This window comes from Leuciscus leuciscus (genome assembly GCF_965113295.1).
Source record: "Leuciscus leuciscus genome assembly, chromosome: 2".
Classification (NCBI taxonomy): domain Eukaryota; kingdom Metazoa; phylum Chordata; class Actinopteri; order Cypriniformes; family Leuciscidae; genus Leuciscus; species Leuciscus leuciscus.
This window is the reverse complement of record NC_138726.1, coordinates 11,329,455-11,344,948: the sequence shown is the minus strand read 5'-3', so window position 1 is coordinate 11,344,948 and position 15,494 is coordinate 11,329,455.

Here is a 15,494-nt window from a genome sequence, read left to right as displayed (position 1 = left end):
TGTAAAAAAATGACCATATCGGCCGATATTATATCGGCGGCCGATATATCGTGCACCACTAATTACAATTATTACAAATTGGTCCCCGTCTGTTTATGTTCCAGTGATACATGACGTCTCTCCACACCTCATAACCTACCTCTGTTTGCAGGGGTGGAAAAGCTTATCTTACTTGTCACATGACATCAGATACTCGATTATTTTGTCATAATCAGACCAGTTACACTGCTGATAACTGTCCCGTTTGCATGTAAATCATTTTCACATGATTATTGCTTGCTATTAAAGACGTACTTTTATTCATAGAAATGCCCCCACATATCAGTGAACTTATAATATAAAAATGCTTTTAAAATTTAATTATTCAACACTCTTTACAGAAAAAAATATCCTACAGTTATACATAAACTGACTATTTGCAAGTAATGTATTAAAATTACCTTCCTTTCCGTCTTGCAGGATTACTTGGTCCTTTTTTTTTTTTTAAAGCTCTACAATATCAAACTCAACAGCTCTTTTAAGAGCCAACCCTCACAAGAGCTACTAGTGAGTCGCAGCGAATCTTGCCGGGATCAGCCCTTCCCAGGTAAAGTTTCTAGAATATTGAAATCGGTATTTACTCATCAAATGCTCTCTCCTGAATCGCCGCCGCTAGAGTTCTTACGAGATCAAGAAAATATGATCATATAACAGCGATTTTATCATCACTGCATTGGTTACCTATAAAGTTCCGTATTAATTATAAGGTATTGCTACTGACTTATAAAGCTCTAAACGGCTTAGCTCCAGTCTATTTAACGGATCTTCTATCGCCCCTATAATCCATCGCGCTCTTTAAGATCACTAAATTCAAGGCTTTTGGTCATACCTAGGATATCCAGAACCACCAAAGGAGGGAGAGCATTTTCACATTTGGCTCCAAAACTCTGGAATAGTCTTCCTGATACTGTTCGTTGCTCAGACTCGCTCTCCCAGTTTAAAACTAGATTAAAGTCGCATCTCTTCAGCCAGGCATTCATATAATCCTACAGTTCAAACTACAATCCGGCCTGTAGCTCATAAATGCCAGAGGAGAACTGGCCCCCGACTGAGCCTGGGTTCTCCCAAGGTTTTTTTTTCTCCATTAGGTCACCTGATGGAGTTTTAGGACACCATTAGGTCACTTGATGGAGTTTTTCGGTTCCTTGCCACTGTTGCCTTTGCCTTGCTCAGTTGGGGATATTTTGGGGATATTTAATTTAATTTTATCAATCAATAAATTCCTCTTGAAACAAACATTGTTGTATTATTTTAATTTAATACTGTGAAGCTGCTTTGATACAATCTGTATTGTGAAAAGCGCTATACAAATAATAACTTATTTATAACTGTCTTAATTTATGTTTCAAGAACAATAGTAATTGCACATAGAGTAAGTCGAGACTTTCTTGTTTTACAGCAGAGAAGGAAGACCAGTCCTTATATCAACGCAAGCTAATCGAATAAGTCCTTTGTTTCGGGTGAGGAAGGAACATCTGGTGCCCAAAGAAGACAGAAAGCTGCACGAGTCCATTGGTATGTCTTGTATTGAAACAATGCTGTAATATGTAGTACATAATTTGATGTTGACAATTTTACATTGTACAGGTTATCACTTGGTTTTTGACCAAGTGAAGCTCTTGAAACAAGTGACAGGAGAGTATGTAACTTGTCTGGAAAGTATCAGAGTCGCATTTGGCACGCGTGCCTTAGGTTGCCGACCCCTGGTCTAGCCTATAGTCTATGGTACCAATCACGTTAGTGAAGCCTGAGTAACATATACTGTAATCGGCATGGTCATGAATGCATGATCTTCATAAAAAATTATGATAGCCTAAAAAAAAAATGCTTAAAAAAAAAACTGCTTTACAACATTGGGTCTTAAAGGTGCTGTATGTAGTATCACATTAAAATGATCCACTTTTCGGGTTTTGCTATTACCTCTGAAAGCAAGTATTCTTATGTTTATGTGAAGGTGCCGGGTCGGATTTACCGCGAAATCCAGTGACGTCACCTGCATGCGCGGAGCGCTCCCGAGCCTCTCGCCTCGTCTAGCCTACTGATTTTGCACTCAACAGCGACGACACTGCAACTTATGACATGGACTTATGACTTATGCAACTTATGACATGTCTGATAACACTAAGAAACGACCTGCTCCCAGCACAACACAGACTCCAACACAAACTCCACTTATTGATAAAAAAAACCAATAAAACGTTTTTTTCTTTCTGCTGAAGCTCGTATTAAAGGCCAGACGTGAATCGGATGAACTTCGGGTGAAAAAACACGGATCAACATCGGCAGGGCGTTTGAATCATGGAGAGACCTTATCTACAAACCTAGAATGTATACATTTCCTGAAGAAAATGTGAAGTAGTGCTTGCAGTGGCAAAATTCGGCACGGTTGATAGGGTTCCATTCTTATCATGGGACGAGCATGGAGCATTAGTTCAACGTCAAGCTGATAAAAGTAGCCTATTATTGTAACGTTGCAGTGGGAGTTTACCTGAGTTTCTAGCATGTTGTGGGATGCTCTCTCTGGTGTGTTGCGTGACGCGTCTCAGTCTGGCCGGTATTCCACAGTGCTCGCTCATAAATTCGAGCACGCGCAAGAGCACGCGCTTGTCAACTTATTGGTTGCAATCTGAAACATCACCGCTAGAGGCCGCTGAAAACTACATACAGCTCCTTTAAGTGGCTTGGAAATGCCACAAAAAAACCTAAAACTGTTTTTTTAAACCTAAAAGCGCCAGGTAAACTCCGAATGACACGACAGACAGCACTTTCCATCAAGTTCTCCGCATCTCCAATAGTGTAAAGGAAAGAGCCACTCGCAAATAATCTTAAAGCTGCCGTCGGCAACATTTTTTTGATCATATTCAGTGTAATCGACACTATAATCCGACAGAACAACATAAATAAGGTGGTTTTAGAAAAAAACCCGAGCTTCTAACTCCACCTGGAGCGTGTTATTTGTTTTCCAAAAATCCAGCGCTCCCGCTTCATCAGGTCCAATCAGCGCAGGGGGGTGTGAGATCTGACTGTCAATCACAGGTCGTGCACACGCCACAGATCCCCCTCACTCGCACATGTTAATATCACATGCACACGCCACGCCTGAAGTTCGCCTGGAGATTGCATGAAGCGTGATGGCGTAGAGAAAATCTACTAACAAGCTTCCAATTCCTCGGTTATTGCTATCTATGGCTAGATTAGCCAGGGCAGCCTACCTCCGAGTCCATGGTGTTGATAGATGCTGAAGAGACGGACGCGTTCACAGAAAATCAGGTACACACGCACAGTGACGCACTGACGAGCACGACCTCGATGGGAGGGTGCTCGCTGGTAGTGGGGAGGGGCATGAGAGTTGTAAACATTCAAAATTTTGGCTCATCGACCCAATCTGCCAGACTTGCCGACGGCAGCTTTAAGGCAATGCAAACAGTTTGTGCTGTTGTTAAAGCCCGACTCCGACAAGTCGAAAATAAGTGTGCGTTTCCAACAAATGAATCATGTAAACGACAATCTCACCAGTCACGAGAAAAAATATATATCTCAGAAAGTGCACTATTGTAACGCAAAATCTCAGTTCTTCGTACCTCAGGGCCCGTTCTTCGTACGTCGCTAACTCAGTTAGCTGGATTTGATTATTGGCGATTTGGCATGATCTGGGATTGTTTGGTTCTTCGACGCTCATCCTGGACTTGCTGTCATAGCAACAGGTGCGCAAGCTTATTTCATGTTAACAGGATTAGATCCCGGCTTCATAAGCGCTGGACTTCCCGTATCAGCTCCGCTTATGAAGCCGCAGTCTAATCCTGTTAACATGAAATAAGCCTGCTCCCGAGCAGGTTTAAGCTTGCGCACCTGGGGCCCGTTCTTCGTACGTCGCTAACTCAGTTAGCTGGATTTGATTATTGGCGATTTGGCATGATCTGGGATTGTTTGGTTCTTCGACGCTCCTCCTGGACTTGCTGTCATAGCAACAGGTGCGCAAGCTTATTTCATGTTAACAGGATTAGATCCCGGCTTCATAAGCGGAGCTGATACTGTACCAGCCATTTGGATTATAGACATACTTAATTTAATGCAGCAACAAATTATTTACAGTGTAGCAAGATGATTTAAAACTCATTTACCTGTAATTAAGGTGTTGCTGTTACTGGTCCCTGGCTTTAGGTCTAAAGGCCTATTTATACTTCTGCGTCGAACTTACGCCGTAGCTACGTCGTAGGCTGTGCTTAGCGCGCGTACCCTTTGGCGTACCCTGATGCGCACCTCTCCAAAAATGTAACAACGCGTCAATTCTACGCGGACGCAAGCGCTGTGATTGGTCTGCTAGAACCCCTCCCTCGGGTTTCACATGGTCCCTCTGCATGAGTAATTGCGCGTCAACGCGGACAACGACGCAGAAGTATAAATTAAAACCAACGCGTTGCCTACAGCGTAGAGGCTCCGGCGTAGGTCCGACGCAGAAGTATAAATAGGCCTTAAGGAAGAGCTGCCCCCAGGAATGCCCTCCACAATGGGTCGGTTCTCATTTAGCCCAAGGGCCAGCTCTTCTGCCGGGGTATAACGTGGGGGTGCAGGACCACCACCTGTTTTTTTCTGCTCCGCCTTTTCCTTGGTTGCAGATAACCATAAACAGACAAACAGACACATCATTTAAAATGTCTTTGCTAAAAGAGACTAATCAGTAGAAGTAGAAAAGATTACCAGTTTGAAGAATATTCTTGTACTTCACTTTTACTTGTTCCCATGTTCTAGTGGGTCCTGAGGTGGCTCTGACATTAAGCAATTATGAAATTATTAAAATACAAGAATATATACTGTAATAAGTGATATAACCATAACATGGAACACTTACGCATTTAATTTGTCTGTTACTTTTTGCCAGCCCTCTCGAGTCCTGGCTTTTGCACACTTTGATTCCCAGTGTTCCCTGGCGTTTTAATTATATTTTTCAAACTCTGCATACCCTTCCAGTAAAAATTCCTGCTCTGCTGCGTTGAAAAACTGAGCGCGCTCTTTGGCCATGGTGAGCAGCCAATAGCAGCGTTGCTGATCAATGTTTCTACTATCGATACATATCCCCTTTTAAACCAGAGCGTGAACGCGCAATTATCTCACTAACTCAATCCAGCTATACTAATCATATCCGGCAGGTGTGTTCGAAGAACCAAATTAGTCAGATCATGATTAGCACGATGATATCATCTTGGATGTCTCGTTTGATCTCAGATGTTTTAAGCAACGTACGAAGAACGGGCCCCAGTTGCTATGACAGCAAGTCCAGGATGAGCGTCGAAGACCCAAACAATCAAATCCAGCTAACTGAGTTCTTCGACGCTCATCCTGGACTTGCTGTCATAGCAACTGGGGCCCGTTCTTCGTACGTTGCTTGAAACATCCAAGATCAAATTATGAGACATCCAAGGTGATATCATCGGCCTAATCATGATCTGACTAATTCGTTTCTTCGAACACACCTGCCAGTTATGATTAGTAGAGCTGGATTGAGTTATCTGAGATAACTGCGCGTTCATGCGCTGGTTTAAAAGGGGATATGTATCGATAGTAGAAACATTGATCAGCAACGCTGCTATTGGCTGCTCACCATGGCCAAAGAGCGCGCACAGTTTTTCTCCGCAGCAGAGCAAGAGTTATTGAAGGTTATGCAGAATATGAAACCTTAATTAAAACGCCAGGGAACCAGGAGAGAGGGCTGGCAAAAAGTAGCAGACAAATGAAATGCGTAAGTGTTCCATGTTATGGTTATATCACTTATTACAGTGTATATTCTTGTATTTTAATCATTTCATAATTGCTTAATGTCAGAGCCACCTCAGGACCCACTAGAACAGTGTTCTTCAACCCTGCTCCTGGAGGACCCCCAACACTGCACGTTTTCTTTGTCTCCCTAATCAAACACACCTGATTCAACTCATCAGCTCATTAACCCATGTGATAATGAGTTGATGAATTGAATCCGGTGTGTTTGATTAGGGAGACAAAGAAAACCAGCAGTGTTGGGGGTCCTCCGGGAGCAGGGTTGAAGAACACTGCACTAGAACATGGGAACAAGTAAAAGGGAAGTACAAGAATATTCTTCAAAATGGTAATCTTTTCTACTTCTACTGTTCTTTGTCTCTTTTACAAAAGAAAAGCACCGTTAAATGTGTTTGTCTGTTTATAACAGCAACCAAGAAAAAGGCTGAGCTGAAAAAAAACAAACAGGTGGTGGTCCTGCTCCCTCACATTATACCACATTATACCCCAGCAGTAGAGCTGGCCCTGGGGTTAAATGTGAACCGACCCATTGTGGAGGGCATCCCTGGGGGCAGCTCTTCCTCAGACCAACAGCCAGGAACCAGTAGCAGCAACACCTTCATTACTGGTAAATGAGCTTTAAATGATCTTGCTACACTGTAAAATATATCTTTTTTTTTTGCCGCATTAAATTAAGTAGGCCTATATAATCCAAATGGCTGGTACAGTAATTTCAGCTGTTAAATATTGAGTAGTGATCAATTGCTTTGACTTGTGAAGGTGAAAACTGCTGAACTTAATGTAAGAATATTTTGCCATGAGTTACTGATCACATTTGTTCATATAGTGTAGTTCATTGTAATGCCATTGTGTTTCCTCTTTTGTGCAGTTTTACATAATACACCAACACTTGTACCTGTTCCCAAGAAAGTAGTGGCTGAAATATGTGCAGTAAGTGGACTTTTTCTAACTTTACATCAAAAGGGAAGAAAGTGCAACACTTTGTAATGCCCATTTGTTTCCATTGCACAGGACAGTGAAGAAACCCTCTCAGATGACTGTCCTTTGGAGGAAGTACTTGTAAGTGCATAAATAACTTTACTTCATTTATAGTAACTTGTGTACATATTATTTCTGACTGCAATATGAGTTGCAGGAGGAAAGGCCTACTGCACAAAGTGATACAGAGGTGGGCAGTGTAGTAACCTACTTGTACTTTTTATTTTTGTTGCATGAGGCTTGTGTTGACAGTTCTTTTTTATTTTTTTATTCTTTTTATCCAAACATGGCACAGGGTGATATCCGTATATAAACGGAATCTACAACAGAAAATTTAGTATTTTGACCTGAAAAAACAGAAAAATGAAGGGGAGAAATAGAACTTGACACCTTAAAGAAGAAAAAACTGGCACTAGAGATTGAGTTGCTTCAAAAGGAACTTCAGAGTAAGTGCTAAATACACTATTTCACACAGAGTACTATTGCTGACCTTGGATAACAATATATCTTATTGCAGGCAAAAGATGACCATCATTGGCTTTTCTTGACAAAGAATAATTGAAATAAAACTCAAGGAACTAAGCATGTTGTCTTGTCTTCTATTCATTTAATGAAGGTTTTTGTTTTAAAAAAAAAAAAAAAAAATGGTGTTCCACAATTCTGTCCCGTGCAGCTCTGCCACTAGGTTGGTCCAAGTGCACTGGCTGGAGGTCATCATCAGGCTGCACCTCCACCACAGGGGTCCTCTCCTTTCTGATGGTGGCACTATTGTGGAGTATGGCACATGCAACAATAATGTCACAGGCCCTGTCAGGTGCAACCCTCAGACACTGAAATCTTTCCTTTAGTTGCCCAAAGGTCATTTCAATGCGTGCCCTTGTCCTGGCTAGAGCTGCATTGAAACGGGTTTGTGGTCCGGGGTTTGGGTCAGGGAATGGCGTCATGAAATACTGCCTGCAGGTATAGCCCCTGTCACCAAGCAGGATCCCGTCGTAAGCACCTGGAAAAATGCAGTTTTGTTAGGCTCAGAATAAATGTATGTAATACAGTGAGCTTGATATTAAATATTTCCTTACCACGTTCAAATAATGTGCATAAATGTGACTCTCTGAAAATCCTGGAGTCATGCACAGAACCAGGCCATTTTGCTTCCACATTTGTGATGTAGGACATGGAGTCACACACCATCTAAGATATTTTTAATCAGTCAACTGCATACTTTTTGATTACATTACTTTTTGTATTATTTGATATATTCTGGACTCGCTTCTCCAAGGTAAATGGTGAATTGTTTGATGTCAGGCTGCATGCTCAGAAAGCGGCAGTGGATTGTGCAGCGTGAGACCACCTTCAGCGACAGGTTCTTGTCGTAAAAACGGACAAGACATGGCTGCGAAAGACTTCCCGTATCACCTCCGCTTATAAAGCCGGGATCTAATCCTGTTAACATGAAATAAGCCTGCTCCCGAGCAGGTTTAAGCTTGGGCACCTGTTGCTATGACAGCAAGTCCAGGATGAGCGTCGAAGAACCAAACAATCCAAGATCATGCCAAATCTCCAACAATCAAATCCAGCTAACTGAGTTAGCGACGTACGAAGAACGGGCCCCTGGGGCCTGTTTCAGAAAGGAGGTTCAACTGAGTTGGCTTACCCTGAGATGGGAAACTCTTGAGTTTTCGGTTACAGAACAGCGGAAATTAGTTAGTTCAATCAACTCTGAGTTGACTGACTCTGAGTTAAGCGCGTGCACCACCACTATAAAAAGCCATTATCAATGGAGTGCAGATATTATGAGTCACCATGGTAACAGCGCCAGACAAAAAGAGGTCTGCATATTTCTCACCAGCTTCTGCAAGCGTAAGAAGACATATTATTATTTTTTAAATATCGGCTGCAGCAGCGAAGGACAACTAGAGTTAGCTAGGGAGAAAATAGTTGCTCGAGTCAATGCGTATGTTTACATTTTAATTAGTTATACAGTGTTGGGTGTAATTAATTACCAAGTCATCTAAATACTGTCATTTAATTAAAGGGATTACTCTTAATTCTTCTGTAATTTGAAGTAAAATCTGATGTAATTGCATTAGACTATAGAACAATTCTGTATATTTAACATACATTTTTAAAAGGTATATTTTTTATGTAACCTTCTCCCTCTACACACTTTGGTCAATTCAAGAATAATCCATGCAATTGTATATTGTTTATTTGAAAGCATTAAAAGTGCAGTTTCTTGTCTCTCCTTGTATTGTTCAAGTGGTTGAGGTTGATATGGGATTTATTAATAAGTAGACCAATACTTTCTAAAGATAGTCATTATTACATGAATCTAATTACACGGTTGAAGATGTCATTTGTAGTTAGTAATTAATAACTATTTTAGAGTAACTTACCCAACTGTTATAATATCAGAGGTGAAACTGGAAGAACAGTATGTTATTCAACCTAATTTTAATTTTCATGGGTGCAATCCTGCAGGTATTAAAAGAACATGGCAGCAGCTGAAAATTAAATATAAGAACATAATTCAATCAGGTAAGGTTTGAGCATATCATGGGTGTAGGCTACCTGAATTTACAAATATTTGACATATTAAATAACTAAATAGCATCCCAGTGTCTAGCAGTGCAGCAGCATTTTTGGCTGGGGGAATTCCTGGAGGGACTTCAGAGCCAGTCACTCCCGAAGATCCAAGGGCCTTCATAAAATGTAAGAGGTTTACATATGTGTTATTTCTTATATAGGCTATTTTTGATATTTCCATTTATTTTACTTTGGGTTGGGTTTTTTGTTGGTCCCAACAGATTCCGATGGTAATATCTGTCTTTTGGAGCCTCCTGTCCCAACAAAACCTGCAGGCAGTTGTAAGTAGCCTACTCAATACACCAGAAATTATGACAAATAGTGTTATAAAGTGTACTCATCTTCACAGGACGATGGGGATAATGTTATGTGTCACATCAAACAATCTACACATTCAGATTTTTTCACATTTTTATGTGGAGTAGAATCTAAGTTTAAAGCTAAGTATAAATGGGTAGTCTTATCTCTCCCCCCGCCCCCAAAGTGGAAGAACAGCAGGAGGACGGTCCATCAACTTCTGTTGCACAGATGAACAGAGTTCAGTGATTTTCAGTAAATGCCACAGTTTAATTCTGTAGAATTTGTTTAGAACTACATTATGTAACTCTAATCTACTACTGTATATTCAGTTGCCAGTTAAGGAGTTAATAGACTTCATCTTATTTAAAAAATTGAAAAAAAAAAAAAAAACAGTAAAAATAGCAATATTGTATTTATTAATTAAAGATTAATTTTATTAATAAAAATGTACTGAAAGAATGAATGAGGTGTTTAAACACCACTTCCTCTTTAAAAAAAGGGGAGGAGACCGAAAAAAACTCTGGGTTTACCGAAGAAAACCTGCTCCCGGCCAGGTTAGGTTCACAGAGTAAGTTACCATGGTAACTGACTCTGAGTATAAGTTACCTCTCTTTCAGAAACGGGCTTGACTTACTCTGCTTTCTCAGGTTTAACATACCTCCCATCAGGGCCGCGGGAAGTGGGGGTGCTGGGGGTGCTGCAGAATTGTAAATGCAACGCATATATTTGTTCATTAAAATGTATAATTTTTTAGCATTTAGTCATTTATTTGTAATAAACACTTTAAGTGGGCTATTTAAAAATTGTTATTTATATGTTAAATTATCTTTTTAAAACATAAGCGCAGAGTGTTACGTAATATTGTGTGTGTGTGTGTGTGTGTGTGTGTGTGTGTGTGTGTGTGTGTGTGTGTGTGTGTGTGTGTGTGTGTCGAAAGAATTTGCCGCAGCTGCTCAAAAAAAAAAAAAAAAAAAAAAAAAAAACGTCAAAAACCCCACTGTCAGTGTTTTGTAAGGAACAGGCAAATAGGCCTATGTAAAATATAGCAGGAGACATTTTAATTGTTTACTAATAAAACAGTTATTTTTTATGTCAGTGTCGGCTAGACAGATGAAGTTGACGACTCGCGATCTTCGCAGCGCCAGTGAGAAATGCACATTTCATACGAATTACATAAGCAAAGCAGTCTGTTTTCTTTCGTTTTGAATTGTTCTGCTTAAAAGTAGACATTTCAAGCTATCTATATGTCTCAGGTCTGTGAGGCAATAGGCTACCTTATAGGCCTACGCTGAGTTTCATTTATGAGACGAGCTCCAGGTTCGCCAGCGCCTCCGTATCCTGATTATTTATTTTCTAATAGCCTATATTTAGGCTACTTCTTATTAAATCCTGACAATTTGTTGATGAAACATCGATTAAAATTAAGATACAATTAATACAAAACGAAATTAAATTTAAAGACAGGCTTTGTGCTTTCAGTTTGAGGTCTCTGTGAAAGTTTTAAAACATTATTTTAGTGCCGCTTTAGAGCGCTCACGTCCGTAACGGAGAACTGTCTGTAACATTTTTTTTTTTTTTTTTTGTGAAATAAATTTCTAAAAAAATGCGACTTAGTCCAGTGCGACTTAGGCTATAGATGTTTTTTTCTTCCCCGTGGCGCATTTTGTGACTGATATGCGACTCCGGAGCAATGAAAATAAAAGGGACTCCGGAATAAAAGCAGAATCAATAAAAGTAAAAAATGTGATGTGCAGTCAGGTTTGAGTGTGTGCGCGTTTTTTGAGGAGTTTTATAGTCTTGATATTGTTTCTTATTCAAAAGTGGTGACGCGACGCGACTGATTTATTATGAGTGTTGGAAACAGTTCTGCTGCCTAATATATTTGATGAATAAAAGGTTAAAAAGAACTGCATTTATTAAAAAATATATATAATTTCTAATAATATAAATCTTCTTTACTATCACTTTTTTTAAAATCAATTTAACACATCCTTGCTGAATAAAAGTATTGATTTATTTAAAAAAATAAATAAAAAAATACTGACCTCAAATTACTGACCAGTAGTGTATATTGTTGTTACAAAAGATTTCTATTTTTTAAAAAATTGCTTTTTTCAATTTTTTTTTCAATTTTTTTTTTACATTTTTATTCATCAAAGTATCCTAAAAAAAGTATCACAGGTTATGAAAACATATTAAGCAGCAGAACCGTTTCCAACTTTGATAATGAATCATCATATTAGAATTATTTCTAAAGGATCATGTGATAGACTGGAGTAATGATCCTGAAAATTCAGCTTTGCATCACAGAAATAAATGATCATTTAAACCAATTATTTTAAATTGTAAAAATATATCACAATATTACTTTTTTTTCTGTATTTTTGATCAAATAAATGCAGGCTTGATGAGCAGAGGAAACTTCTTTCAAAAACATTAAAAATACTAATACTTATACTTGCCCTGTAATACATGTATTCTTTGTTTTAGATGTTATTAACTTAAATTCTTATGAATAATAAAAATGTTGTAATGTCTATTTGTTATTTATGGCCTGTACGCCTCATTATTGATCTGAGCTTCTACATCTTGAATTCGAATAACATTCGATAAAACATAATTGCTGGATTATTTTGACTATAATAAATAAGCAGATGAAACATAGTAGGCCTATACACTGTTTATCACAGATTACTTTGGACCAAAGTTACCATATTATAATTAATTATTATATAGTTCTATTCATTCATTTTATTTAAATTAGCACTGGTTAAAATGTATAAAGCATGAACAAGATATGAAACAATATTTATTAATAATACACAGTTTAAATATCACAAATATCAAATTGTATTTTCATTTGCGTCCTATGCTGGCTAATTACGACGTTTAACCTGTTATCATAATGAAATTCATGCATTTATTTATTTGTCATTTAAACTGATGCAAACAGGGAAAGAGAGTAGAAAACACTTATTATCCTGTCGCCCCCTCTAGTGGACAGCATTAAGTATTACGGCCTTCATTGCTCAGATAACTCAAGTCGATGGATTTTTTGGGAAAGTCTGACCAGTTAGAAGCAAGTTAGACCAGTCTGAGGGTCTGAGCTGAGTTTGGTGAAGCATCAAAGTTCTAGGCGGAGTCAATTTCTCATAATAATAATAACATTTAATCCCAAACCTGGTAATTTTGTCAGTATTTAATTTACGTTCACTGATTCTGGCTTCTCTCTTTTCTGTCTCTTTCTTTTCATGTGAACTGAGTAGGCTACACATGCTTAAATTCAAAAAATATAAACTTTATTTCTATTCAAAATTATTTATAGCCCATAGGCTATATGTCACACACGCCTACCTGCCTTTTGATGTAAATAAAAGACTAGAGTGGTAAATGTTACGGACATATTATCATGGTACAGTTCAGCCTATTATTGATTTTTATTTCCACTTCCCTTTTATCCAAAGAGACGGAACTATTTGCACTGTATTTATCAATGGGAAATATGCTAATATAATCTGTCATATACTGTGGCTCACATTAATGGGGTTGCTTGCAAGTCGCAGCAGCACGAATTACGTGACCAGCAACATATTTCTAAATCAAATAGTGTGTGTAGTTAACAGTGAGTGGTGGTTTCAGACATTATTTCATTAAAGGGCATTTGTCAGTGCCGCACTCGTAGCCTACTGACTCTTATTCTGCCTGACAGAAAGAAAAGCTCACAGCTTACTGAAGGCGGAGCGGTTTGACCAATCAGATGAAAGGGGCGTTTCAGCGCCGCCCACGTGTGCAAATGAAATATCGAACCCATAAACCGACTTGTAAACGAAAAATGAAAAATCTAGCCAAAATCTAGCCAAAAAAACGAATAAACGAGCTGGTTTTCATTTCTCCTTATTCCATTCTAAACAGGAAATGAAATGATCAAAAAGTGCACGGACCCTATGACTTAGCACGACGGTGTAATAAGTTTATATACACTAGATGTCGCCTTGGCTACGGCAGTTTGGAATATTCTGGGCTCATCTGATTTTTTTGTACATAGCATAACCTACTTTGTTATGATTTTAGTATCATAATGATTAATAAATGCACGCACAATTATCATGAACTTGATTTGAACAAATGCCTATCAACTTGTGTGTGCAAAATTCAGAATTAAATGAATGTGCAGCAATTTGTACAAATAGAGAGTCTGTAGGCCTATACTGTTGTAGCCATTAAATAAGCGCATTTATTTTCATATTTGTTCAAATGTTCTAATGTTATTTTTTTCCCCCATGTATGTTGATTTATGAAAAGTGAACAGCACGAGTAAAAGTGAATTTCGTTTTGTATAAATTGTATCTTAATTTTAATACATTTTTCATCAGCCTGTATTTAATAAATAAGATCAATAAGATTTAATAAATAATAATAAAAAAATGATAATCTTGCATTGCACGTTAACTGGAGCGCATCTCATCCTAACTTAACGAAACTCATTGTATGCCTCACACACACAGACATGAGAAATACATCAAATACACAAAGCTTGAAATGTCTTTAAACGAAATAATTCAAAACGAAAAGAAAAAGGCTACTCTCTGATTATGTAATCCATTATGTGCATTTCTCTCTATAGGCGCGTTCACTATACGGCGATCGTCAACTTCATCTTTGCAGCCGAGTCGACACTGTCAGAAAACACTAGATTATTAATAAAAATCAATGCACGCGTCACCGGATTTACAAATGCACATCTTGCTTGTTGCACCCACACATATTATGTCGAAATAACGAGATATTATGTTGAAATAACATTATTAATAATAATACATATTTTATAATATTTGATTGAATGCTGAATGTTGTTCAGTTAATAAAATGAAAACTTTAATTGTGATCATTAAAATAATTGAATATGAAATATTTAGTGGCCAAGTTTTGCTAATTAATTAATTTATATATGTAAGGCATTCGTTCCAATCAACTGCCGCAGCCAAGGTGCCACGTCTAGTGTATATATCTATGACTTGGCACTTCTGGGTAAAGATGCGATCAGTCAAATGAAATCCAATAAACGTATAAATAAATATTCCAAATGAAAAAGCGATGGGAAATGTCGTCCAATTTTCTAATACTATTATTTGATGACAACAATACATTTGTAAAAGAAAATCCAGCCATTTCTGTTTTTTTAAAGAAAAAAACCAAGCTGCACCCTTTTTTAAATGTCATCTTTCATTCCGAAAGAGAATAATGAACGGGGCGATGTGCAGATTGTAAATCTTAAAAAATGATTGAATGATTTTCTTGTGTCATTATGATGAAGAAACAAGTCCAAAAAAAAAAAAAAAAGTCCAAAAAATCCATTTGTGGAAGGCATCCGATGAGTGTCAACCCGGCCAGATCAGCAAGTGCATCAAGGCAACCACGATTAGCCGGTGCACCAGCCAGCAAAGTGATTCAATGGTTCATAGGTGTAGCTCGCAGCCTCATCGCCCTACCCTCCACATCCTAAAGAGTGTACAGGCTGTTATTTATATAGGGCAGATAAGACCTGTGTTTCTCTTCGACGGTAACTGTAAATTGAATTGAAGCTGCGATTTTTGAAGTTGTATATACTCGCGCGGGCAAATACAGATGTGTTAAACACGATAAGAACACAAATTCTACCTTTATTCGTTAATACAGTCGGTATTTCCCACAATGATTCTGCTTTGCTATTGGCCACGTCACGATCAGTAAGCGCTGCTATTGGTGGTCACGATTATTAAGTACGAAAATGAAAATTCTGTCAGTAATTCCTCACCCTCATGTTGTTCCAACCCCTTCGTTCA